The following is a 27,125-nucleotide window of genomic DNA, read 5'->3' as shown; positions in this document are numbered from 1 at the left end:
ACCACACCACAGGAAACAATCAAGATTGCACCCCACCATTAAAAACCTCATGCATTCCATCGAAATATTTATTTGCCATCCAACCTATTAATAAGGTCACAAAAACAACCTACTGATAAGGTCACAAAGACATATATGAAGACCACAAATTTCATATTCATCCAAAGCTTTTTGGCCCACAAAATATTTGTTAATGGTCAATTACCACTATTTCCTCTACAATGGTCCATCTAAAATTTGAATCTGCTTTATTTTTTGGACCATGACCTAAGATGAGCTCTCAATACAGATGGATGCCATTGATGTGAAATTTGGATCTGCTTTATTTTTTGGACCATGACCTAAGATGATCTCCCAATACAGATGGATGCCATGGATGTGAAATTTGGCTCTGCTTTAAATTTTTGGATCATGACATAAGATGAGCTCTCAATGCAGATGGATGCCATAGATGTAGTAACATGCATTATGGTGGGCCTCACAGTCAGGGGTGCCACCCACCCTGGTGGATCCGGGGATCCGCCGAAGCCGGCCTCGTACTGGCGGGGAAGCACCCAATCCGCCCCCGCCCAAAACGTAGTCCACGTGTTTCAACGGTGGCCGTTCAATACTCAGTGTTTGCCCTCGTGTGCCCCACTTGAGTTTTATATTTGCCTCATTTTTGGGCGAGTGTCCTAAGACGAGCTAGAAAAAACAGATGGACGGGGTGGATTTGTCACAAACATCACGGTGGGCCCCACCCAGGTTCCGACCGCAGGAAATTCCTCCCTCGTGGTCCTGGCATTCCGCGTCCGAAACCCATTCCTCTCCGCTCCCGTCTCTTGTAACCCGACACTACCATCTTCTCCGGCCAAAAAGTACGACGCTCGTAATCAGGTCAGCTCCCTCTCTCTCTCATAGCCGCTCTCTCTCTATCCCTCTTCCCATGCACCGGTTGCTACCTCTCTCGCTCTCTCTACATCTCTCTGTCTAACCGCCGCGAATATCTCCTTTATAAACGATAGTGGCAACGGTCCAAGAGGGGGATTGCAATTTTCAAAATCACCGATTTGGGGAACCCAAATACCCCAAATCCAACCTCCAAATGCACCCAAAAACCTCAACAACTTCTAAATACCCCCAAATACCTCCGAATCGTCACTGCCAAACAACCTCTTCGAGTTTAACTCATCTGCAGATTTTTTATGAGTTTTGAAACGATTAGACAACTTATTACTATTTTTGTTAATTTATACTATTTCGGGAAAGTGTTTATTTCAAATCAAAGATCTAGTTTTTATTTTGCTTATACAATGCCATTGTATAGGATGTAAACATTACTTAATTCAATTGTATCAAAGTTCATTTCTTGTTTTTAGAGAATTTATCTTTCTTTGTCGATTCAAGCTCTACACTTGAGAAGCAAATGATGATCTCTTCTCTTTATCCATGTACCTACCACATTAATCATCTCTTGTAGAGCTGGAGCGTTCGTGTGGCAAGCTTCCTCTTCCATTCTTCCCGGCACTCTCGAAGGATTTTCAAAACCTTTGGATGGCGAGTATAATCTGCCCTTTGGACAAGGAGTACTCAGATATAATTGCAGCCCTGCTCGTGCCTCCCTCTCCTCAATCTTCTCAGGCATTCCATCTCCAACGACACCTTTCTCTTGTATTTTTATTTTCCAAACGCTCCCTCTGTTTTTATACACATACCCCTTTTCAATGTGCCTAAAAAATGGGGTGCAAGTATATAAAAAGGCGGGTGTAAATATCAATTTGGTTGCCTGTGACCTAAGTTGACATTCTCACCCTTATTTTTGATACAGGACTACTATGACCAGCTTATTACAGAAAGGCGATGTCATGGTCTCGAAATTAAGCAGAGTGAAGAACATGGAAAGGGTATCTTCTCTGTCTACTCATTTTACCCACTGTCTACTTAATACGCCTATCTTTCCTGTTTTCGGTTATACTATGGTAAAGATTTTATACTTTTATTTATTTATTTATAACCAAGAATAGAAATGATGGCATGTTTAGCAGTAATATTCAGTGTAGATATTCACTTCCTTTTGCTGTAAATTTGGCATGCCTGACGATGTTTACTCCACATAATAATATGTTGTGGAGAGTGATTATATAATGCTTGATCGAGAGGAACATCGTTTGTTTTAATTGGCCCAGAAATGGTACAGGTGCAGCCCACCATCATGTAAACCGAGCCATTTGTAGGTTGGCTCCATGATATAATGTTTCATGCCGTATATCTCAGGGATGGTCCTGAACATATTGTGAAAGAGGAATTGTTTACATGTTATCTGCGTGTTTTTGGTTCTGAAAAGTAAGACTCGTGGTTTTATTATCCAAGCCATAAAACTCTCCTCAATGAGACAATCCTAACCATTCGATTTGTGGTCCACAAATGGATAGTTAAGAAGAGAAATGCAGCAATGGTCCACATTCAGCTGATCAAAAGTTCCAAGATTGGTTGCTGGGATATACCGATCTGGGAAATTTTTGGGGAGTAGTCCACTAGCAGTGCGAGGCAATATACCAATTGTCTGGACTGCTGAACTGTAGGTCCCAGTTTTCAGAACTGAAAATCTGTGTATATTAAGCAAACACATAGGCTATGTATCATATGATTCCTCAGCTTAGGATGCTGAAAGTGGCACCAAAGAGGGGGTATCCATCTCTCAAGTCAGAGAGTGGATCGATGGCTGCATGAGGATCCGACCGGATTCTTACTCCATCAGACCAATTGGGCACAATGAGTTATGGTGTAAAATCGCTCCGGGATTAAGCTCTGATAGCCTACTGATGGCAGGAGCGATACATTCAGACGGTCCAGTTCTTAGAATCCAATCCTGGGACGATTTCTCTATCTTCGGAAAGAAAGACGTCTGGATCCTCATCTGGTGGATTCCCTTGGAACTATGTTACGGAGACTTCTTCGTTTCGGCCGCCTCCTTACTCGGGATCTACATCGAACTTGACCCCCTAACAAAAAATGGCGAAGAGATGGGAGTTGCTAGGGTGCGTGTCCGGTGGAACAAGGGAGAGATGCTACCCAGTCACATCTAGGTTTTCGCTGAAGGAAGACCGTTTAATCTCCCTATCTAGAAGGAAGAGCGAGACAGGCCTGTTCCAAGGTGGGGTGCTCGGTGGAGAGTGAATGAAGCTGACCTTCCTCTCATGGCGTCGGCTGCGATCCAGGGCCAAGAAGGTGCACGTAATCCGTGCTCCCAAGGACCACCGTTTCCATTTTCTCCTGCCATAGCTGTCCCCCCTGACGCCTCGGTCAGTCTCCCATCCCAAAGAGAGACGTGTCGACAACGCGTCGACGCCTGGCCCGCATCGCACACTCCACCAAACATGTGTCCTCCCAACTTCTGTATCGGGCGCCAATTTCGATACCTTGTTGCCACATCGCCCCTCTCTGTCAGATAGGAGGGCAGAGATCTTGACATGTTAGCAGCAACAAATTTCGACAGTCAGCTTCAGTGCACGTGTGGGACCTCTCCTATCTCGGGGGTCCTTCGTGTGAGACCTGAATCCGAATCCGGCCGAGCTAATGTTTCTATAGGTTGATCCGTGTCTCACGAGTCGGGTCCAAACCCGGTGGAAGCGGATACCCTTATTAATCTAAACTATCCTAGTCCCCCAGACCCGGAACCTCATCGTATCCCGATCCCCTTTCATTTGAGAGAAAAGGACTCCTCTCCATCTCAAGTACTCCAACCCAAACTGCTGTCCCCTCTCCGAATAGCCCGTGGTGCCATCCCTGAGCCCAATCCCACCCATTCAAATCGATATTGGTCTTCCGATGTTGGAGTAGATTTCGACAGTTTCTCCATGTTGTCGGAGAACCTCCAGTCTCCCTTCCAACCCCTCTGCTTTCTCTGATCAGACGAACCACGGTCTCCTCACTCTTTTCCAGGAGGACTGCGGTGTCAAGATCATTGAAGCCAAGCCCCTCCAGTGCTGTGCAGGATCAGACTTGGCCTCTGTCAAAGGAGACAGGCTCACGTTCATTGACGTTGCCTATAGAGCAAAGATCCTCGACTCTATTCACAAAAAAAAAGTGGATCGGGGACACGATTGGCCACGTAGGGAGATCCTTAGGCCTGTCTTTCGGGGATTGTCCTGAGGACTTCATTGCCCTATTCCAATGCGTTGAATCACACAGGAGGCCTCTCTCAGCTTCATCTTCCCCCCGTTGATGAACCTCCAGATCAGGTCGTAGCAGAAACCTACAGCATCTCAAGTCGCAGTTCGGCGAGCCAAATTCGATAACCTATCCATGGCAAATCAGGGTAATCGGGGCAACATGGTTACCAAATGAAGATCATCTCCTGGAATGTTAGGGGAGTGGGATCCAAGTAGAAGAGATGCCTCATCAAAGATCTATGTAGCAGACACAGCCCAAACGTTATCTGTCTGCAGGAGACAAAAGTCCAGCTCTTCAACGATAGGCTGATGGGCACTTTATCGAGGGCAGCAGACGTAAAATGGAATGCGTTGGACTCGACTGGTAGTTCAGGTTGGTGTCCTTCTAGCATGGAGGTCGTCCCGGTGGGCTCTGCAGAGTAGCAGGACAGGTGCTTTCTTTGTCTCAGCTATTTTGCAAGAGACATCGTCTGGTGTTCAGGTCCTTGCCTCAGTTTATGGCCCCACCCTTGATGCTAGCAGGGCAAATTTCAAGGAGGAACTGAGCCTTATTCCTCAGAGCTTCCAAGGACCCATTTGTATCGCGGGAGACTTCAACATTATCAAATCTGTTGTTGAGAAATCTCATGGGAAGCGCAGCTCTCCCGCGATGGCATCTTTCTCGCAATGGATCGACGATCAGGAGCTAGTGGACCTTCCTCTGCTAGGCTCCAGATTCACTTGGTCCAATGGCCGAGCCTCTCCAATCCTCTCTCGCTTGGACAAATTTCTCCTCTCTAACGACTAGGTCGATCTTTTCCCTGCGGTCTCTCAGTTGGTCCTTCCCAAAGTGACGTCCGACCACTCCCCCATCTTTCTCTCGAATGAGGACCATAATTGGGGGCCAAAGCCCTTCAAGTTTGATTCCTCTTGGCTTAGAATAGAAGGATTTTACCAGATGATAGCTGAATGGTGGGCTGCCTTTCAGGACGATGGTTTTGCAGGGTACTCGTTGTTTTCTAAACTGAAATAGCTGAAGGGGCGTCTGAAGCTGTGGAAGCAGAAGGAATTTCGTGCCAGAGAACAGGAAATAGACATGCTGTTATCCGAGCTGCACAGGAATAGGATAGATCAGGAAACTGAATCTTCCCCCATGTTCCCTGCGTTGATGAGAAACAGAATCCAGCTGATTCAATCCCTCTCCTCAAGGGCTCTCGAAAAGGAAATTGCTTGTAAGCAGAAGTCAAGAGCTAAGTGGATCAAGGAGGGGGACAAGAATACCAGCTACTTCCACAGAATTGCCAACATTCATGCCAGCTGTAACAAGATTTCCAACATTATTGTGGAAGGTGTCAGAATTGAAGATGAAGTCTCCATTGCTGAAGAGGCGATCTCGCACTTCAGCTCTCTGCTCAAAGGAGAGGAGTGGCAGCGTCCAAGTCTAGATCAACTTCATATAGAAAGCATCTTGTTGGATGAAGCCACTTAACTGGAAGCCCTGTTCTCCGTTGAAGAGGTGAAATCAGCTATTAATTCTCTTGGCAGTGAAAAGGCCCCGGGGCCGGATGGTTTCCCTATTTTGTTCTTCTAACGCTTCTGAGAGGTCATCAGCGTAGACGTGATGACCTTTTTCAAGGAATTTTTCGATAGAGGCAGATTGTCTAAGGGTTTGGGGGTTTCCTTTATTGCCCTCATTCCCAAAATGCCAGGAGTTGCCTCCTTCCAGGACTTCAGACCGATCAGTCTGGTTGGAGGGCCCTACAAAATTCTGGCGAAAGTCCTTGCTTCCTGACTTAAGCAGATGATCGGCAAGGTAATCTCGAGCCACCAAAGTGCCTTCATAGCTGGGAGGCAGATTATCGACAACGCTTTAATAGCCAACGAGTGTTTGGATTCTAGCCATAGGTCCGGGGTGAAGAGTCTTGTTTGCAAATTAGATATCGAGAAAGCTTATGATCCCTAGAATACATGATGAAGAGGATGGGCTTTGGGGACAAATGGCCCGAGTGGATAAGAGCATGTATCGGTTTGGCGTACTTCTCGGTGCTTCTCAATAGGTCCCCCAAGGGATTTTTTAAGAGCTCTAGAGGCCTCAGGCAAGGTGACCCTCTCTCCCCTTTCCTTTTTCTCATGGTGGTCGAGGCCCTATCAAAGCTCCTCCTTAAAGGTCTTTCTATTGGCATCCTAGGAGGCATTCATATCAAAGGAATTAGCAGCCCCGTTTCGCACATTCAGTTCGCAAACGACACGCTGATCTTCTCTGAAGCTATCCCTGAGCTGCTGCAAAATCTGCGCACAACTATTTGTTGTTTTGAAGCCGTGTCGGGTTTGAGAGTCAATCTCGTCAAATCTAAGCTGTTCGAGGTAAACATAGAGCCTGATGAGCTTGAATTTTTTGCTAGAATTCTCCATTGCTCGCCTGCTGCCCCTCTGTCTACTTTTGTGGGGTTGCCTTTATGCATTGGCAGTCCCCCAAAGTTCTATTGGGAGAAGGTTATCTCCAGAGTTCAGAATTATTTGGCTAGATGGAAATGTCGCTATCTGTCGCTGGGAGGTCGTCTCACCCTCATCAAGGCTGCCCTCTCGAATCCGCCGCTCTACTATATGTCCCTGTTCAGATGCCTAGGTCGATTATGTCATCCATTGATAAATTAAGGCGTGACTTCCTTTTGCATGGCAGGGAAGAGAGGAAGTTTCACCTCTTGCACTGGAAAGAGGTGTGTCATCATTACAGAGCAGGCGGGGCTGGTGTAAAGGATTTAAAGGTTATGAATCGGGCTCTCCTTGGCAAGTGGATTTGGAGATTAGGGATAGAAAATGGGGCCTTGTGGAATTCGGTTATTAAAAGTAAATATGGTAAATCTCCGGGAGGCTAGTGGACCAAAGCGTCTTCACTCTACAAGGCGTTGGCAATCTGGAAAGGTATTCTAAAGCAGAAACAAGTAGTCCTGAAAGGCGTGGCTTTTGAGTTGGGTATAGGGTCTAGAATTCGTTTTTGGACTGATCTTTGGATCGGTTCCTCCCCCCTGAAAGATAGATTCCCTAACATCTATCTCTTAGCCCCTTCAAAGGACTCCTTTGTAGCTGATTGCTATGACCTCTTCGGCAACAATATCGTGTGGAATCTGCCGTGCAGACGCAATTTGTAGGATTGGGAAGTCGCTGAATATGCGGAATTATTGAATTGTGTTGCCGCAGCTTCTCCAGATCAGTCCGCTGAAGATTCCTTAATTTGGAACTTGGAAAAGGATAGTGTTTTTTCCGTAAATTCCCTGTATATCTCTCTTCTCAACAGCCCGGTGGTCCCTGAAGCTCAGAAGGTCCATTGTATTTGGAAGTACCTGGTCCCGCCAAAATTCCAGGTTTTCGGTGGCTTGCGTGTAAGCAGAAAATCCTCACCATTGATAATCTGTGCAAGAGAGGTATGTTTCTCGTCAACATATGTCTGCGCTGCATGCGGAATGAAGAGTTTGTGGATCACCTTCTGCTTCACTGTCCCTTCTCCTCCCAAATATGGGCTGAGTTTTGCTTCCAATTTAATGTCAGTTGGTGTGCCCCCAGCTCGGCAGCCCTTTTCCTCCAAGCCTGGCACGGGGTTAGTTTCGGTAATTTCAGAACCATCCTATGGAGGATGGGCATTCTCGCGGTCTGGTGGGCAGTTTGGGAGGAAAGAAATCAGAGATGCTTTTCGGATGTCTCTATGTCTGCTCATGTGGTTATTTCTAGAGCTTAACGCCTATTGGTCAAATGGGCGTCCCAAGTAGATAGGCTTAAGGGTCAGGATCTTTGTTTTATTGGCATGTAACGTTTTTTGTTTTTTGGCTTGTTAGGAGTTTCTGCCCTCTCATCAGATTCTCCTCTTTTGTATCTCCTTCTCTTTTAATATATATCGTTATCTTTCAAAAAAAGAAAGTGGCACCAAACTGTAGATGGGTCTCATAAGCCAAAGATCACACTGAACGTATGATCTGAAATATCCAGTCAGCGGCCATCAAGTGTACGGTTAAAATGTAAAATAGCCAGGGGTCTAGTTCAGCAGTGTGTGTCCATGTGTCCATTTTGAGGCATGTCCTATCTATAGTTGGGTGCGATTTGGACTGAATTACAGCATACATGTATATGCTAAGTGTACAATAGCTATGTGCATGCTTATGGATGGTCATGCTTTGCCAGACTATAAACTAATTCATAACATTTCCATACGTGGATAATATTCTCATGCTTGAAAATGCAAATGCAAGAAATGATGCATATGCATATGATCTTAGTGTATCGCCTAGAATCTGTTCGATGATAGTACCCCCATATTTTTTTTTTGTGTACACCCAATAATTTTTATGACATCCAACCCGCTTCGGTACAGTATATACTATAGAGTACAGTTCTGTTATAGTGTATTGCAGCTGCATTCCAATGCTTTGCTGAAGATTATGGTTTTTTGCAGACTGGGTCTAAAAAGTTTTGTGCTCAATTACTAATGTGTGAGAAAACAGGAAAAATTGGAAAAGTTAGAAAAGGCATTACGAATGATGCTAGAAACAATTCGTAGATCATACTTTGCCTTTTCAATGTTGAGGATTATCTTTTACATTTTGTGATCTATTAGGGTGTGTTTGGATTGACAGTAAACTAGGGAAGGCAAAGGAAAGTACAAGTGTGACATAAGCGGATGGTAAAGTGTGATTGACGTTGGGGGAAGGAAAACCTTTGCACCTGTTCGTTTTACTACAGAAACTGTCTGGTTTGAATTTCAATTTTCAAAGGGAAACATTTTTCTTTCCAATTTTGTACTAAAAGCGTCACATCATACAGAAACCTCTTTCCCATCAATTGATATTTTGAAAAAAAGGTTTTACTCCCTTGCTTAGCAAAGGAAATTAATTTCCTTCTCCTTTTATGTTTATCAAACAGAGAAAAATGTCAAATGAAAGCCTTTCCAAAGGAAAAACGAAAAAGAGAGAAAAAAAAGGAAATGTCAAATCAAAGGAAAATTATTTGCTTTCTGTAGTATACCCTCAACCCAAACACTCCCTTAGCAAAATCTATTTGCACTGTCTATTCACTTTTATTGTACTTCTCATGAATTGTGATATCTTCAATTTGGATTGGCAACTGCAGCTGTCTATGCAAGCTTGGAATTCAAAGAGGGGGAGTTGGTTTTTAGGGACCAAATGCTTGTTGGTGCTCAACACAGTTCGAATAAGGTTATGCCAATGACCACATTTTTGCTTTCATCTCTATCTAATCTTTCATTTTTCCATTCTTTCTTTGGAATTTGCAGTTTCTTCATATTCTTGGGCTAGACTTCTATATGGTTTCTCTGTGATTTCTTGATGGTGGTGCCTCATCCACTGTACATGTGGCATACATGGTCACTCGGTTCTAATGAGGATGTATTGTGTCCTGAAATCGCACTTATTGGATGTATGTAGCCATCCAATTTGCAGCCAACACACGCCTAAGAGGAAAATGGTCAAATGTCCAAATTAGTTGGATGTGTGGTTAAGATCAGTCACTCGGTGTGATTTTTGGGCTTTGCTGCACCCACAGTGGGGCTGACTATTTTGGTGGTTGGCATTGAAATACATATATGCCATGTCCCACGTGTATGGTGGATGAGTAACCGCCATCCAACAAGTGTGGAGGTCATGCAGTGGTTTAGTCTCACTCTTCTTACATTGGCCTCTCATATATACATATCGCTCACTAATTTCTTATGTTTTGCAGGTTGACTGCCTTGTATGTAGCTACTGTTTTTGTTATATTGGTTCAATAGAACTTCAGATTGGTAGGAAACTCTATTTGCAATCTCTGGGATTACCAGCAAATACAGAACATGATCATGAGACATCTTCACATTCTTTAGAAGAGGCTTGTCCAGTTGAATTATCGGATGAAGAAGATAATACTCTCATGGCGAACTATGATAGTGTATAGTCATGTTCTTCAAGTAATATGAAGAACAACAATCTTGTACCAAAAGAGGTCTTGGAGGCGCTAGTAAATGGTAGCTTGGCTTTGCCTCACTCTAAGCAGTTTACATTGCCTTCGGTCATTCCATGTCCTCAAGGGTGTGAAGAAGAACATTACTGCAGGTGAACAAAGCTAATAAATATGGGCACCTCATGTGCAAATTTTCATTATTGTGTTCAACCCATCATTATAGCCTTGTCCCAACTCCCAACTATTTGGGGTTGGCATTACTATTCCGTTTTCCCAATCATATCCAAAGCAAGAATTCTTATGATTCTTGGAAAAAGTTCTACAATGGGCTGCTCACTGGACATAAATTCAGCTCCTTTAACTGCGCTTGGGTTCAGTTGATGCATGTCACACATTGCTTCTTGGTGAAGTTTCCATTCATGGGATGCATGTGATTGTGAACTTTCACATGCAACTGTCTTTCTTGCCAACATATCAAATGTCTATTGTATTCAATCCATGTAATCCTATAAAGACTGATTCTAGTTATAGAGAAATGGAGCCATGTTAACTATAGTTACAGGTGCAAGCAATAGCGAAAGCCTAGAAGTCAAGGCTGCAAGAAACTTCTGAGCAAGGGTTTATATTTTAAGTGTATATTCCATAAAATTTGAGTGTTGTTTTTGATAGTTGGCTTCCACAGAGATTGTAGCTTTCTGGATTTGTATGAGAATTTGTTATGGTTAAATGTAATTTCTGTTGCTTTACTGTCAGTAAGTTTCTATGGATACTGATGTTATTTCCTACCTTAGTAAATGAAAGATAGATGTTGGTAACACAACATGTTTCTGTTCTAGAGTTTTGCTAAAGCTCACATGCACCTGCACACTTCAAAAAGCAGCAAATCATTTCAAAATGGCACTTGTGTGTGACACTGTACCCATGCATCAAGTGGACCACATTGTGTAGATAACCTGGCCTAAAGATGGAGGTGATCCACTAATCACACAGGTCACGCCAACGTTAGCATCAAATAAATTGCTAACAGTGGCCTGCATGATGACTGGACCAGCCTAACATTTGGACCAGGTGGTTGGGCCCATTTGACTACCTACCGACATCCTTCTAGGCTTCTCTTTGCGCTTTTAGAGCCTTCAACTTGAACCAACTCACTTCATACTAGTGCAGTTTTTGGTCTCTGTTGCACATGGCCAAAGCATCTAAGTTGACTTCTCATATTATTTACCTATTAGTTTTACTCCTAAATTCTCTCATCTTTGTTCATCTAATTTTATCCATCCTCTTCTTGCAACTCATTCATCTCATCATTCTCATTTCAGCTACACTCGTCTTATGAACATGTTGTTCCTTGATTGCTTAACATTCTCTCCCATAAATCATGACTGGTCTTAAAGCAATCCTATAAAAATTTCCCTTCAATTTTGATTGGGTAAGATTCATTTAATAAATTTTGTAACTAATAAATAGCTGAATATCTAGATCAAAATTGACAGATGAAAGGGATGCGATGATGGTGGTGACAGGGAGTTGGCGGAGGTAAAAGCTTGGTTCCAGAAAGTACTGAGCGAGAGTAGGGTAGGATTCAAGAGGAGTGGCAATTTGCTATTCGGGCATCCTTGGTAGAAAATTAATGGAAATGGACAACAATGGTCAGTAAAACAAGGCTGAACATTTGGATGGCTCAGGATCCTCTAATCTGGAAGATCTTTTAGATATCCCCCAAGACTGGGCCTCATCAGATCATCACTCTTGATCATTGATCATTAGCCTGCTTGTACAAAATAGGTGTATTAGCAGTCATTCATGGTGTGACACATCAGGACCCAATAATTTCTACATGGAGGATACACCCCATGACATTGTTTCCCAAATGTAATTTGTCTGAGCTTGGCTACATTCTTTAATTTGGTTTAGTGATTGATGCCTATTTTTCTTTCATTTGATTCTAGGTACGTAATTTGACATGCTTGTGAGTAATGTTGAATTGCCAACCTTTTGTAGCAAATTATGTGTGGAGGCTGATTGGGAATTGTTTCATTCCTTACTATGTACTGGAGAGAGCTCAGGATCCTCACATCAGAAAGCACTTGTTAAATTTATAGAACATGCTAACAGTAAGATGTCAACTCCAGTGCACATTCTGCTCGATTAGAATCATACAGTTCTCATTGGGAACCATTTTAACAATTTCTTTTTCTCATTTTTGAAGCCACATTTGTGTCCTAATACTTTTTATCCCTTCTAATTATCTTTATATCATTTTCTTTCTTTCCAGGAACGAATGATATTTTCCTCCTTGCTGCCAAGGTACTCATGATATTTGTCTATTTTCATTTGTTTGAGATTTTAAGTTTTGCTCAAGAACCTTATGCACTAGCACTTATCATCACCATCTAGCCTTATCCCAACTAATCTGGGTTGGCTACATTAATCCTATTCCATCAGTCACTCTATCAAGGGCCATAACTTCGGTTAGACCATAGGTCATCAAGTATTTTGTTATTACCTCCACGCTCCACCCATGTCCTTTTGGGCCTTCTCCTTGCCCTCTTTTGAGAGACTTCAACTTGTACCTGCTCACTCCTTCGAACTAGTGCTATTCGTGATCTCTATTGCACATGACCAAATCATGTAAATCTACTTTCCCTCATCTTATTACCTATTGGTGCTACTTTTAAGTTCCCTTGTATGCGTTCATTTCTAATACTATCTTTCCTCATCTTGCCACTCATCCATCTCAACATCCTCATGTCAACTACTCTCATCCTATGAACATGTCGTTCCTTAACTGCCCAACATTTTGCCCCATAATGTATGGCTGGTCTTATAGCTATCTTATGAAATATCCCTTTCAGTTTGAGTGTTACATGATGATCACATAAAACTCCAAAGGCACATCTCCATTTCTTCCACCTAGCTTGAATTCTATGGGCATCCTTCTCAATCTCCCTACTCTCATGAATTGTTGACCCCAAATGTTGAAAGTGGTCCTTTTGGGAAACTTTTTGGTTGGCAATCTTAACTATTCATTGCTTCCATTCCTATTGTTACTAAAATTGCATTCCATATACCAACTAATTTTAAAGCATTCAGATTCTTAAGCGTCTCTCCATAAATCTAGCTTTGTGCTTCACCCTCCCTCATCTTGTTAATCAAACTATGCCACTTGCAAACAACATAATGCATGGGATCTCTTTTTGGAAATGCTTCACTAACTTGTTTGGTTGCTCAATGCCGACCTTGGTGCAAGCGTACAGTAATTGGAAAGTCACTTGTCTATCTACTAGTGGTTCTCACTTTTTTTACCGCTCCCTTATACATATCCTCAATCATATCAACGTATCCTCTTTAAACTCCTTTCTTTCCCGACACTCATTAGGTTAACTCTTTAATTTTCTTTCAACCAGTTGTCAATTGTGACTAATTTTGAAGTATTTACGAGTATTTGATGAAATGATCATCACATATACCCTAATTTCGAAATTTTGAGTGTAGGTGATCCGATTTGAGAAAAATTCAAAAAATTCCCAATTTCTCCCAAATTGCTTACAATGTTGCACTCCAAACATGAAATCGGAGCATGTATGAGGCCCGATCTACTGATTTGTTAAGTCCTAGTCAATTTTTGGTAAATAAAAATCATTTTTTAATTAAAAATTATTATTATTATTATTATTTACTTTTTCCTTCAACCAGCTGTCAATTGAGACTAATTTTGAAATATTTAGGAGTGTTTGATTAAATGATCATCACATACATTCTAAATGTTATGCATTCAATTTGAATATAGTTGCATTAGTTCAGTCAGACAACACAACTTAGGACCCTATACGAAGAAAACCTATTATGTGTACTTCTTTTTTTAGATGTTATGATTTAAAAGTGTGTATTAAGGTCTTTTTTAACAATCCCTGAAGTTTCATTGAAAAATTCAACCATTTTACCAATGTTTCCCCATGTTTTGCAAAAAGTGTGATAAATTATCTAATACAAATGATATATTCCGTGCGATAACCGATGCGTATTTGTATCCCAAGGATGCGATACGTAATGCGATACCGATATTTTGAACACTGACCCGACCCATTTTCATATTGTATGACTTGAACTTGGCTTAACCCCAATTCTTCTATTTGAGTAATGAAACTTGATCCAAACCATTGATATGAAGATCCCCACTAGGGATCATGTTTTAAATATAGCATGTAACCGAGCCGAGGGAGAGCTGAGTTGGTTTTGTCATGACCTGCTAGGACAAACTGATCAAGTCCAATTTGACTCAGTTTTGGTTTGAAACGAGTTGCATGCTAAAATGGGAACGTAAACCATGCCACGAATGGTTTAAAACTCTTATAGATTGGAGCCAAGTTGGGTTGAGTGCTGCATGTCCAGGTTGGGTTACAAGTTGTGACTTAACCTGAACCTGATCTGGATTAGAATCAGTTTACAAGAATCCGGTCTGAACCTAAACCAAACCAACCCAACCCGAGTTAGAATCAGGTTGGGCCAGTTGGGATCAGGTTGAGCCTGGCCCAATTTGAAGCCCTGATTAAAGTGTCCTTGGGTACTTGTGACAATGATGGGTCGGATTAAGTACTTCTTCTTATCACAAATAAATAAGTGAAAGAACCTTTGTATTCTATACAAAGTTGTATTTTTTGAGCGTTCTACATCACAAAGCTTATGCCCAATCATCTGCTGAACTTCCTAACTAAAAGGTTAGCAAAGGAAAAAAAAGGTCGGTAAGCATCTCTATACACTATTCATGAGCAATATTTTGTGAACATGTTGTGTTCACTTTTTTATTTTCCTCTTCTTCTTCTTCGTTGTTTATTATTTTATTATTATTTTTTGCTTTTCTCAATGTTTTTATGCTCACTCTAATGCAAGAAGACGTCCCATACTTTTCTAGCAAAATTACGTAAATTGAAAAAGGATAAGGGTCAAACAAGCATATCACAAATGGAGAAAATTTTATGATATGTATATAGACAGATGGAAGTTAAATGATACCTCTTTCCTGATCATAGTTCTTCATTTCCATTTTAGGTTATCTCATTCACGATTTTGAGGTACAAGAAGTTGAAATCATGTTATCAAGACCAAAAACAGCCTACTATGGTAAATGGAGTGGATGATTCCAGATTTCGTCTGCTTTTGGAGGCTTGGAAACCAATCTCAATGGGATTCAAGAGAAGGTGTGTCGTGTTTCTCTGTCATCTTACAATTGATGTAGCTTATCAATTTAGTCAAAGCATTTGCCTTATAATGTAAACAATGTAGAGATATTTGTGCATGGATATGTGAGACATTGTTGAGCTAAGAATCTTATTAAAGTGCTATTGATGGACTTTTTGTTACCTTTGGAAAAAAAAAAAACTGGACTCCTTGTTGATACATGCATATGCACGATCTTCCCTAAGGCCAGCATGTATCACTGCGCACAGACATGCATGCAAACCTAGCCTTTTTGTGGGACATCCAAGTCATAGGTGGGCATATGTGTTGTTCTGGATATCAGGACAGTCCAGTCATCAGGTGGGTCACACGTGGGAAAATTTTGTTCAGCTTAACAAAATTTTCTAATGATCCACATCCACTGCACGTGTGCCCCACCTGATTAATGGACTAGCCTTAATTTTTGAGCCTGATCATCTACAAGGGGCCCCCACCTGATGCTTGGCTCCAATGCTCCACATACATGAATGACTGTCTGCTGTGTGCGGGCTTAGATAATCTGATATACATTTTACACATGTAAACTGAACTTTCAGGCTTTTCCACTAGTAAAATACAGATGATGGATGCACCCTTCTCTAACCTCTTCATGTGAAGAAATGATGAGAGGCAAAAAAATATTAAGTCATGTCATTTCTTGAACATTCCCCTTCAAGATTAGATGCAGTTTTGGTGCACCGAAAGCTTGCTTAAGACAGCTTTCGTTCCCTTGATAGACCTTTTATAAGGACATCCACCAACTGTTCGTTAGATGGACCATGTTGGGACTTTACCTGATGAGCTTCATTCTCCTCTGACAAACGATAATATACTCTCTTCTTTTCAAGATACATTCAATTTTTTTTATTTTTTTTTATTTTCCTTTGATAAAAATCCAATCTTATCTAAATCATGTAAAAAAAAAAAAAACCAGAGATATACAAACCATTAAAAGTAAACAATTAAACATCCATATATTAAATAATTAAACCATTCATTTGGACACACAAGGCTAAAGCAATCTAGCGTCCCTCCATGTATAATATCTGAGTGTCCGTCAGTGTCGAGAAGCTTACTTAAAATGAATACCATAATCAAGACAAAATTTTGAGAGTGAATTTTCCTTGCAAAAGATATTTTCTAAAAAATTCCTATCCTTTTCTGGTTGTAAAATGACCAACATGGCCCCATGCGGCACCTCATTTTTACAAGGAGCTGCACATAGGTGCCTTGTCCGCTCTTTGGAGTTAAGCACGGCACCTTGCTATGGTTCATGCCTAGGTCCTGCTCAGTCCCATAACTCGTTAGTACATTGGCGTCAACACGTGTTCTGTGCCATTTTTATGCTTATACCTTCTCATGTTGTATTGAATTATATGAAACAGCATAATTTCCCTTGTATTTACCTATTCAATAATTTTAAGGTGTTATGGTTCCATTGATGCATATCATTAAGTTTTGAGTATCATAAGTTATCAGTTATTATGGATGTTACTCTTAATTCATTTCTTTCCTTTTTCATTGCATTTTCATGTTGCTTTGTTGTGGGAGTAGAAGATTATTGTTAAAACAAATTAAGACATGTATTTATAATATGCCTGTAGGTGGTGGGACTGCATTGCTTTGCCAGATGATGTTGATTGTCATGATGAAACATCATTTAGACAGCAAATAAAGGAACTTGCATTCACGGTACGCTCTCCAGAAACTGGTGTCGTGCATGGACCATCATTTTTGGATAGATTTCTAGTGTTGCATCCCTCCTAACAGTATTGATTCTTCAGGACCTTGAAGTTGAAAATTGCACTAGTATCTTTCTCATAATCACTTTGGGAGCCCATTAGTCTCAATGGAAAACTGTGTACACAATATACAGAAATAAATATTTTATAAGCTGATCTTTTTAGTTCTTTGCATGATTGAGCATCAGTAGGTTCAGTTTATTGTTATTAGTTTATTTATTTATTTATTTTTGACTTGAGTTGATACCAGCAAAGTATCTTAGGTATAGGCTCAAGAAAGAGAAAACGGACATCTATGTTTCTTGGGCATGGTTTTTTGGACTGGTACAGATCTTGTGTAGGATGTGTTTTACACCTAAATCACAGGGTAGATAGGCACTAATAAATATACATTAACATTTTGTTTCTTTATCATTAAAATATTTTATTAATTTTGATGTGTTTTAGGTTTGTCTCTCTCATGTTTGGGATCCATTACTGTGCATGTACACATGATCACAAACCTAATGATGCCTACCTGTTAACCAAAAGATGGAATGTTATTGTTCAAACCATGGAAGCTCTTTGATTCTCCTGCAAGAACTGCTGCTCTGATAAAATGACTTGAGCATCCATGAAGCCATAAGGAGAAATCTTGTAATTTAAATGATATGTCCATTCTTACTCTTTGCTAGCCCATTCTGTTGAGGGTGTGAGGGCATGAGTAGAGGTACGCCATTGATGCAGGACAATTAACCACTTGCTCTAAAAGCTCGAACTGATAGAGCGTGGCGAATTAATCCCTTTATCTCATAGCCTGGGTTCCGCATCCATGGGTTAGGTTCTCGGCCGAACCCTCCTCGTGGGCCCAAATCACATGGGTTCTGCCCCCTCGTGGGTATGGGTTCCGCCTTACACGAGCCACCCGCTTCACACGGGCCTCCCACCCTGAGTGTGTCCCTGCATCCCATAGGCCACCCCACTTGAGCCTGGTATGAAAATACCCCTGCATTAATAACCCCCGGTGAGGAGTCTTGAACACGAGATGTCCTGCTCTGATACTAATTTGATGCAGGACAATTAACCACTTGCTCTAAAAGTTCGAACTTTTTAATTGTCTTGCATCAACCATCCTCCCTCTCCGAAGTTATGACTGAAACTTGATGCACTAATAGTTCTCCTTGAGTATAAATGTATCACTTCTGTTGTTTTTATTCAAACTAAGTTTTATTGTTATGCAGATTGCATTGAAGTTCCATTAGTCTTTTTTCTTTAAAAGTATTTTTACCTGAGCAACCCTACTGAACATCGGCAAAGTAATGTGACACAAACCAGCACTCTTAGCAGCAACTGAAGTAGAAACCCCTACAACAAAACCTACAAGATGAAATGTAGAAATAGCAATGACAGGGCTCTATTGCACATTGCTTTGTACAGGGAATTCGTTGCCAGTGGGGTAATCTCATCTTATTTGAATAGAATTTGTTATCCATAAAAAAGAAAAGAATTTTTGTTATCATTAAAAGAAAATTGGTGGGTGCCCCAAGTTGCAACTCTCACAGAGTTGTTTATGCTATCAGATACAGTATTGGATGTGACCTAAGATAACCATACTTAGATTAACTAGACACTCTATAGTAACTGATGGCTGACAGGACCTAGACATCGTGCCACAATGTCTAAGAGAACTCGACCGTCTTATTTCAGTAGATGATGATGGAACAAGGAGATAGTACTAGAATGAGGTCCTCCCAGAAATGTCAAATAGAGGACTCTTTGCAATCTGGGCCCCTTTCTATTTTTCACCTTTTACTTTTATGTCCCATGTTCTAACATGGAGATGATAAGTTATGAATGGTGAGTTCAGGTTCCAAACAAGAAAAAGGAGAATGATAATAAAGTTATGATTGAGTTTATATGAGTAAATGAAATGTTCATTATTTGCTTCGCACTCATTAGTGTTCTATATATATTAATTAGATGGATAGATTGAAAAAACAAACAAAGCATATTTTAGATTGTTGTAACGCTTGTTAATGTTGATTATCATAAACGTCGGAGCTGGTATTGCCTTATCGTCATCATATGAGCATGTGATTCATTCTAAGGTATTAACTTGTACTGTCACTATCATTATATAGTATGGCTACTCAATTTTGAGTCCTGCCCTCCCCATTTATGTGTGCAAGATCCAGAATGTCTATCAAGTTGGCACTGATGCATGTCTTGTGGCCTGAAAATTAGTTTGATCTGGACCAGTGAGTGACATTTATGCATCAATTGTTAGATGTCAATCAACGCTTTTAATGCAGGCCTGAATGTGCTAAATCCATGAAACAACTAGATGCGGTTAAGAATTCCAGTCCTAGTGAGCAACTCAAGCAATGGGAAATGGAATCCTCCAAAATTGGGCGATCCATGATTGACTCAATTGAAGATTGGATCCGATCTTTAGAACAGGAGAAGGGAAATCCATCCTTCATCTTTTGTCCTCTTTCTCACAAGAGAAATAAATTTCATTTCATTAGCAAAAAGTCTCCCCATTATATTACATTAGATGTATATATACTAAGCCCTAGCAACTGGCAATCTAGACCATTGATCAATCCCTTAGCATCTATTTTCAACGGTAAAACGATCAAAACATAGCAACAGTTGTTAACTACACACTTATTCCTGAAGTAGAGAAGCAAAACATGCAAGCTTGTCTCGAAACAGAAGACTTTCTGATTGGTGGGAAATGGATTTCTGCCAACTGGTAATGGTTTCCAAAACATCTCAGGCTGGCAAAAAACAATTTCCACCTGTTTTCATTGTGTTAATTGATCAACAATTTTCTTCTATCCGGGCTTTATCCTGGGACCTATTGTTTATGGGCCCACTTGAATGGTGTTTTCTTCAAGATTTCTGGTGATCTAAATGTCTCAGTGCCCATGGGGCTTGCAAGCAAGGTCCTTTGCTGTCTTTATGAGTCAAATACAATGATCCTCAAGTGAAGCTGTGAAAACCCGACACTTCATGGACCATGATCATGGTCTACTTGGTGACACAAGGTGTGGTGAGGGATGTGCTACATCAGTCTCCTCCTGTTGTGAAGAACTTGTCCTGGGGTAAGCTTTATGTCCGTGAATGCTATCTGCCTAACTTGAGTGCACTGTGGCTCATGGGTACCCGTGGAGGTAATTGAAATTGCTTCATTATGTCTTCCTGCAACTCATCTACCAAGGGGCCATAAAAATCATTTCCATTGTCATAGATTCGATGAATGCAGACCAATGCTAGCATCTTGTTAGCCTGGACCATCGTAATCACCATATTCATCTGAGTAGGCAATAGTAGGAGCTGTTAGATCCAACTGCCAATAGTTACTGGAGTTTACACACTTCTTCTGGCCATTTGTCAAAGAATGGATCTCTGTCTTGATACTTCTCTGGTGCCTTGTCGTAGGTCAAATCTCCAATGGAGTCTGGGTACTCGTTAGGCACCTCATTGAAGATTGGAGCTTTGTCCAAATCCAACTATCTCACATGTGCATGAGGCATAACTTCATAGAAGAGATGCTCAAAAGCCATAGGGAATTTGGTGACGATCAAGTGGTTGCAGTCTTCCACCTGATTATGTGTGTAGATCAATGGACTACACGTGGGTTGCGAGCTATTAGATTTGTGTTATCTACTTGGCTCATAGTGTTTTAAGTTCAATGTGTTGAGTCAATTGTTTGATTTGTTATTGGAGACCTCCAATCTGTCTTTCGTGTCTTCGGTATGTTGCCCATGACCTTCGTCATGTAGAGCCATGAAGGATGTATGAACAAATTTGCGAAATTTGTCGGGCTGATTGAATGTTTGGTTGGTTGGATGTGGTTGAGGTGATTTTTGGTGATGGACAGGTAATGTCCGTGATGGGGTTTATGGCTGGGATTCGGATGGTATGGCGGCTTGTTGTGGAAGGAAATGGAAATAGAAAGGAAGACTGTAGGGAGAGGTTACCTGGATCATTCAATTTGTCGAACACGTAGTCTTTGAAGCTAAACCGCCCCTCCTAAAGAACTTTGTCGATGTTCGAGTGATCTGTCGAACATGTGCAGATTGTAGTTGCAACTAACTCCTTAGAGCCTAGATGTGGATCCAACAATTTTATTGAAAGCAAGGTATACAAAAACTATTATGTAAAGGTAACAACCATAAAAATTACGCGTTACGGGGCTGAAACAGCCGTAGTGGCCATTACAAAAAAAATTGCCTGTAACGGCCCCGTAACTGTAACGGACCCATAACGGTCCAGAAACATGTTTTTTTTTTCAAAATAAAAAATAAAAAATAAAAAATGCCATAACGCCTGTTACGGCCTGTATCGTAACGGTAACGACAGTGGCTGTTACTACCATCGTTACTGTTATTGGTTGAAATTGATGTGCACAACTACAATTCACCGAACCTTCATAGAAATTTGCATGAATCAAGCAATCATCGAACAATTGGTGTGTTTATCTACAATTACCAAATGGTTGTAGAAAATTGCATTGATCTCCAACTCTTTGATCTGACAATTGCAATTGTCTCCCTCCCGAAGAATGAACCCTACTCTGTTACCAACTTAAGCAAGCCCCAATAGCACCGAATTCACGATGCAATTAGCTATGGGGTGAGGATTCCAAGCTAGCGAGGAGCTTGAGCATGGGTAATCTGAAACGTCTGAAATTGGGGATCCAAGAGCGACTCAAGCTGATTGTTAAAAACTTGGCATACGTATGTGCAACTGCCTAAACTTTGTATGAACTTGCATTCATCTCCCAACTCGTTGATCCGACTCAACTGAATTGTAATTGTTTTCCTTTTGGTGAATTGTGCCATATGATGCCAAGTAACATAGGCCGGGTTGTCGAATTCCCAACACTACCTGATACGGTTGAGAATACTGGTCTCAATGAGGACTCAAGAATGGAAATATGAAATCTTCCAAAATTGGGTGATATGCAAAGACTCAATGAAGATCAAAGGGTCTATTCAGAGTATCGGTATTGTTACATGTATCGATGACTGAGGGAATATTGGGAAAAGGAGGATTTTTTCAATGACATCTCAAGAGATGTCAAACGATACATGTTTACACATTTAGGTATCAAAATATTGCAGACAATAAATATACATAATAAGTTTCCTTTTTGTAAGGCCCTAAACAAGTGCTGTTGTAAAAAAAAAAAAACAATGCAGTTATATGATATATTCAAAATGAGTTCATATTGTTCAAACCATACACTGCAAGTGATAAAACATGAGCAATACATCCAAAAATCAAAGAGAATGAAAACAATACCTTTGCCTCAAACCCACATGGAGTTACAAGGCGGTTCATAGTCATTATCTCTGTCCCCACATACATGATATATCCATGCATCCATTGTTGGAGTTATGTGTGCCCTTTCAAGCCAATTTGACTCAATCGATCATTTTGATGTTTGGAATTTGGTCATTAGTGACCTCTTTTGGTGCATGGAACAGGTTCACTAGTGATCTACTTTATTATGCGCTTTATTGTTAATTTTGATTGGAAACTGGGACAGATTAATGGGCTGTAAGGATTTCTCCTGAAATTCCTTTACCTTTGGGTAAAGAATGCAAGGGACACAACAGCCCAGATTGGCTAGTGGAGGTTGATGTTCAATACACTTGAGTACCCATAATTCTCCACAACCATCTCAGTGGGGGAAGGCAACCCCTGGTCAGTTTTATGGTCATCCTACGTGATATTAGCCAATGACGAAACGGGATGGATTTATCTTCACCATCTACATTTGGTTGTTGTTGTCCTTCACAGACAATAGTACAGGTCATTTGTTTGTTGAGATCTAGTTCTAGACTCGATTGAATATCTACATTGGATGGATCGTGTGAAGTCTCCTTACCAAGAGAACCCATCATGTTTGGACTGGAGCAACTTAATCGTGCACTAACCTGGACTTGTCCTCATACTTGAGATTACAAAGGACTTCAGGGGTCTTAATATAGGTCTTTGATACACCTTTGATATTACATACTGGTTGGCACATGCGATATTGGGTTCTCATGTTAAGATTCAGGTGAGGCTTGATGTACTTTAAAAAAGAATCCACTTGTTGCCTAGGATTAAGTTTAGTAGCTAGACCTACCTCTTGGATGCTCCATCAAGCTTAAAATAGCCGGCCAACACCGTCTTATGTTTTTCAGATGTTTTTAGATGAATTTTAACCATTGGATTGTTTGTTTTCATTATAGATATGTTTTTATCAAGCTTGATGGAAATCAAATGGTAAGATCGTTTGATATCTAATTTAGAGCCTTGCATTGGGTTTTTGAAGGCTTAGATTGGATGCCAGAGTAAGGTGGAAGGACATCGGTCTGTTTGGGTGTGTGGAATGGGCAGGATGATGGATTTTTGATGTTGTAGGGCACACTGAAATTTGTAGGGAGGCCTAGTATGATAACAATTGCAAAAATGGATGAGTATTACTTCTCTGGAAAATGGGGTTTTGATTGTATATATATATTTTTTTTGGTGGAATTTTCAGGAGGTACCAGCGTTGTCTGAGTATTGTCAATATGTATCACATAGATCAATGATTCAAGGGAACATTATAAAGAATTTTTGACGATAAATGGCTAAATATCGTGCAACACGGTGAATTTTATAATTCCTCTTCTTTATCATATCAGATACATACGATACTGATAATATTGGTCGATTTATTGATACTGCAAAAAAATTGCTCCCAGGTTGAATAGGATGACCCTCAAGTGAAGCTGCAAAAGCCCAGTACTTTGTGGCCATTATCTTGGTCTGCTCTATGATACATTGTGTGACAACGGTTGATCCCAATACCTCTGCATCATGTTTTAAACTGTATTTGTTCTTGTACGAATGTTCCAAATAACGACCAGACAGCCTGAATTTGGGCCACAATACATAGACAACGGAGCCCAGCTGAGGATTAATCCGGATCTCACATGCATGTGGTGCATTTGGATACATGACGAGAGTTGGACTAGGAATCCTACTCTCTTAAGTAGGCTTCTACTCTCTTTAAGTAGGCTTATAGTTCTCATCGAAGTTATAATTGGAGTTACGTAGATTTTTTTTTTTAAATTTTAAATCTTTTGTTCTAAGGATTCAATTTAATTTTGCAGTCGCTGCAGCTTCTCAAGGAAGCCATCTTTGACAAGGAGTATGCGCCATGTATCCTTTTATGTTTACAAGTTAGCGGCTCTCTGTTTATTGTGTGCAAAAGTGAATATCTTATTCATCAGGTGGGTTTCATCTATCAGACTCCTTGACTCTGCTAAAGTATTTTCACTTGAAATCTATGGGCATATTATTGGCATGTTTGAGCTAAACAATCTGTAAGTTATGGCATTTCTGCAAGAATTATTATCATGTTTCCTTTTCTGTTTTCATTTATATTCATGTCGTAGTCTTCTTTTTAATAATAGCGTGCATTAAAAGGGACATCTGGGGGTGTGTTTTGGTGGGAAACTATTCTCAACTGGTTTGCTGTGCTTCGGAAAGCATCCTAAATTATCGGCTTGGGGCTGCATGTCTCCTGATGCCAAGAATGTCTCCTGATTGCTGAGAAACCAGTTCTGAATGGTCTCTCATGTAAATCAGTGCTATCCTTTATCTTGTAAAATATATTAATGGCTGGTTTCATGTGTTAGCGTTAACTGAATCAAATACAGCAGCCCTAACTGTTTCATTACGAGTGGGAGAAGGAAGAGAATGGATTGAAGAAAGATGGCCTTTCAATGAATTTCCACTTTGGTGCTGGACGTCTTGGAGAGACCAAACATCCAACTTTTTCTGATTCAAATCCTTTCGGATGGAAAATCAGAAAAAGGTTGGGATACTCCATTCCGAACCAACTCTATTGGTTGTCCTCATGTACAAAAATCCTTGACAACATCTTTGTTATTTGTGTAGTGATTTGGTTGTAGCATCACCTGTGGAGGATTATTTTATATACATTGATGATCTCCCACATCCTGATAAGGTTAGTGCAATTCTCCCGACTGCTCATTGAAGATATTCCAGTGTTGTTTCTGCCCTTTTCTTAGGATTATAACATCATATCTTGTAGGAAGAAGCTGAAAAAGTTACACAGCCCTTTCTAGATGCTCTTGGCGATGATTATTCAGTTTGTTGTCAAGGTATGGCTTAGAATTTCAATCCTTCTATGAGTAAATTCCATCCTTGTTGGCATATTTGAAATTTTATTAGGGTTCTTAATGAGAAGTTGGGGTTCTCTGTCTTGGAATTGGTTGTGTGAATAAAAGTAGGGTACCTTGTTTGCTTCTATAAGATCCAATTCACAAAGTTACCAGTTGATTTATTTAAAAAATGGGTAATTTCCTATTTGACTTGTGAATCGAAATGAACCAACAAAATGAGCACCGAAGAAGGAAAATATAGATTGGATTAGAAAGTTTATCAACTGTACTTTTGGAGTTGTGCTCAATATGAATTTGTCTAATGTCAAAACATTTTTTTATTTTTTTATTTTTTTATAAATATTGTCAAAACATATATCCAAACAGTATTTGAATTATGGATCACACTCCAGACTCATGTTCCCTGCTTCATAACTGTTTATACTAGCTAATGACGAGACAGACCTTTCCCTGCATGGTCACCCAAACATGTTGCCTCTTCATTTCATGCTTTGTGCAATTATGATCGAAATTTAGCTTTCCAAATGGACTTTTGGAAAATCTTAGACACCTCGACATCCTCTCATTTCCAATATTTTGCTTAGTGTTCATAGTTCCTATCGTTACTCTTTGCAAAATAAGCTAATTGCTGGTTATTTCAGATCTTCAACTTTTCATTTTATTATATCCTTTTGCCTTAAGATGTTATATCCTTCTCAAGTGTTTGTTTCCCCTATTATGTCTCAGGCACTGCATTCTTTCCTATACAAAGTTGTATGAATCATTCTTGCTATCCAAATGCCAAAGCATTCAAAAGAGATGAGGTAATCATTGAATTTTGGTGTTATTTTTTACAGGGAGCCAAACATCCACCACATTAGGCTGTTAAGGGAATTGATATGTACACTTACCCTGTTTGATAGAGGCACCCTCTTTCTACTTTCATTAGTAGTGTAGAACAACTTTGCAGTATTGTACTAAAAAAAGTAGAAAGACAGGGTGAATGGATAAAAATAGCACTCCCTTTAACTCGTTCAGTAGATTCACTCTTATAATACCACAATTGGTAGCTCTTGTCATGGCTATTGATGCGTCTTTTACTTTTTCACCTTAATCATATAGAATGGCTGATTCTCACTCTCAGGATAGAGATGGCCAAGCAACAATAATAGCTCTGCGGCCCATCTTGAAAGGAGAAGAGGTATTCACTTTCAGCCATGGCATCTGGTTCTGATTCAAGCTTTCATTTATAATTACAAAAAACCCTCTTCCTGGCTCCTGGATGACTAAGAGGAATTATATGCTCTTGATGCAATAGGACATGAACAATATCCTGGTGCTCCATTTTGTTCCTGACTTTTGTGCTGTTGGAACCTACATGTAGATCCCATTATCCAACAATAAATAACTCTTGGATCAGTGGCCAACGAACAAATGGACGGGGAGAATTATGGATCAGAGGCCCTTTTTTTTTTTTCCTGTGTAGCTCACCCAAATGTTTGTACATCCTGTTATCATATCAACAAAGCTACAAGTGGTGTGCTTCCATATTTTTGTTATAAAAAAAATGGTGGGATGGATATATGCATTTGACCTAGAAAACTTTCGGGGCATTCTCCATCCGTGGTGGGGAACATCATGTCAATGGTCTGGATCATTGGCACGAGTCCTACTTGTACAAATTAGATGCATCTAGTCACTATGCACACTAGTGCTTCAGGACCTTGTAGTTCCTTGAGGAATGATCTTTCATGTCTTTTGACAATCTTAGTTGTTGGGGATAAAAACATGAGCAAACACAATATTTGATTCTCACATGCTTGCAGATTACCATTTCGTACATTGATGAGGACTTTCCGTACAAAGAGAGACAAGCTTTACTTGCGGATTATGGTTTCAGATGTAGGTGCCCTAAGTGCCTTGAAGAAGCCTAG

At 40.4% G+C, this 27,125-nt stretch overlaps 1 pseudogene; it reads left to right on the top strand.

Moving 5' to 3' along the window:
- The first annotated feature begins 1,533 nt into the window (after positions 1-1,533).
- On the top strand, positions 1,534-27,125 carry LOC131220162 (histone-lysine N-methyltransferase ATXR2-like; annotated as a pseudogene).

Source organism: Magnolia sinica, chromosome 12, assembly GCF_029962835.1.
Source record: "Magnolia sinica isolate HGM2019 chromosome 12, MsV1, whole genome shotgun sequence".
In the NCBI taxonomy this organism is placed as follows: Eukaryota; Viridiplantae; Streptophyta; class Magnoliopsida; order Magnoliales; family Magnoliaceae; genus Magnolia; species Magnolia sinica.
The sequence above is the reverse complement of the archived record's forward strand: the minus strand, read 5'-3'. Positions and strand labels throughout refer to the sequence as shown.